Here is a 1932-nt window from a genome sequence, read left to right as displayed (position 1 = left end):
TATGTTTGAGACTTGGTCTTATTGCTGGAAATACAGCCATGAAAGAGGCAAGCAAAATGTCCCTGCTTACATGGAGTTCTTGTCCTAGTAGTGGAGACAGAAAATAGAATTAATCTGATACATGTAATAAAAGATAAATAATACACCAACACTTGGCTGGGGATTTAGCTCAGCGGCATAAGCGCCTGCTTTGCAAGCAGGCAGTCGTGAGTTCGATCCCTGGTACCGATAAAAACAAAAAAGACCAAAAAAAAATAATAATAATAGACTAACACTATGAATAAGATATCAACATCTTGATGAAGAGTGTGCTATGCAGCAGACTAAGCAGGGGAAGGGGATAAAGGGAATGTAAGTTGATTGCTTAAGTATTTTGACTAATACAGGTGCTTACTTCATTCCCTTTCCTCCACATGAAGATAGTTCTCTGTGTGCTAGTGTCCAGGGTTAGGGAGAAGAGCAACACTGACAGTGTGATACTGCCTTTCCTTCCCTCTCACAAGTGCCTTGTCCCTTGTCTGTGCTACACGCAGGTGATGTAATTTCCTGCCTTGATTCTTTAGCTGCTTTGAAGATACGTTTGTGCATCCACAGTGGTTCAAATTGTTGTTTCTGTGAGAAGGTGTGTACTTCGCTTTGTATTTCTGACATGCTGCTGACATCACCCCTGACTTGGCGGCTTTAAAATCAGTATGGGAAAGTGTTACCTCTCTTCTGCCTTTCAAAGTTTATGCTGATCTTGTATTGACATGAACACTTAATATAAATTTAGATAGAAGGACATAGTGTCAGAAAAAGGGTTTTTTTTTTTTTTAAATCAAAAGCTATTTCAGTTTTATAAAAGGCAACATTGTAAAATCTTTTGAAATTCCATGATTGCTGGGATTTTGGCTCAGCAGCATAAGTGTCTGCCTGGCAAGTACAGGCCCTAAATTGTATCTCCGATACAAAAAAAAAAAAAAAAAAATCCAGATAATCTAGTCAAATGCTACCCTCTAGTGGAGATATTTGATAAAGCAAAAGATAGCTGGTTTACAAAGAGTAAAGAACGAAATGTCTTATTCCATTAAGGCTGTTATAAACAAACTCAGACTGAGTAATTTATGAACAGAAATTGATTGTAGTTATGGAAGTAGAGAAGTACAAAATGAAGTCCAAACAGATCTGGTGACTCATGAAGGGTTGCTTCCTGCTTCAGAGATAGTGCCTTTGGCTGGATCCTCATATAGTAGAAAAAAGAAAGCTATGTTATAAGGGTATAAAGCTCGCTTTTAAAGACAGTATTCCCGCGGATACAAGCAGAATCCTTATAATCTCATCACCTTCTAAATGCCCTGCCCTCTTAATAACAATAGGAATTTAGTCTCATTTTGTGGGCACAAAAACATTCAGACCATAAGCATTATTAAAAAGATTGTAGTGCTCACCTCGGCAGCACATATACTGAAATGGAACAGAGAAGATTAGCATGCCTGTGTGCAGGGATGACATGCAAATTCATGAAGCATTCCCTATTGTTTTGGCAACAATTTTTATGATGACAATGTGTAATGTACCAACTAATGAATTCTGTATTGTTCTACTTTTTACTTCTTTCTATTTTGTTTTTTTAATTTTTCTTTCTTTCTTTCTTTCTTTCTTTCTTTCTTTCTTTCTTTCTTTCTTTTTTTTTTGTCTTTTTCTTTTTTTTATCGGTACCAGGGATTGAACTCACGACCACACACTTTGCAAGGCAGGCGCTCATGTCGCTAAGCTAAATCCCCAGCCCCAATTTTTTTTCATTTCTTTTTTTTTTTTAATTTAAAGAAAGACAAAACAAAATAGAAAAAGGGCAGAAATAGTACACACTTTTTTTGTGTGTGTGTCTTTTTCCTTTTTATCGGTACCTGGGATCGAACTCACGACTGCCTGCTTACAAGGCAGGCGCTTATG

At 37.1% G+C, this 1932-nt stretch overlaps 1 pseudogene; it reads left to right on the top strand.

Moving 5' to 3' along the window:
- Positions 1–1419: 1419 nt before the first annotated feature.
- On the top strand, positions 1420–1519 carry LOC111756142 (U6 spliceosomal RNA; annotated as a pseudogene).
- The last annotated feature ends 413 nt before the right edge of the window (positions 1520–1932 follow it).

Source organism: Cavia porcellus, unplaced genomic scaffold (assembly GCF_034190915.1).
Source record: "Cavia porcellus strain 051 isolate PalLab524CR breed Dunkin Hartley unplaced genomic scaffold, mCavPor4.1 scaffold_3, whole genome shotgun sequence".
NCBI classification, from domain to species: domain Eukaryota; kingdom Metazoa; phylum Chordata; class Mammalia; order Rodentia; family Caviidae; genus Cavia; species Cavia porcellus.
This window is presented reverse-complemented; position numbering and strand designations above follow the sequence as displayed.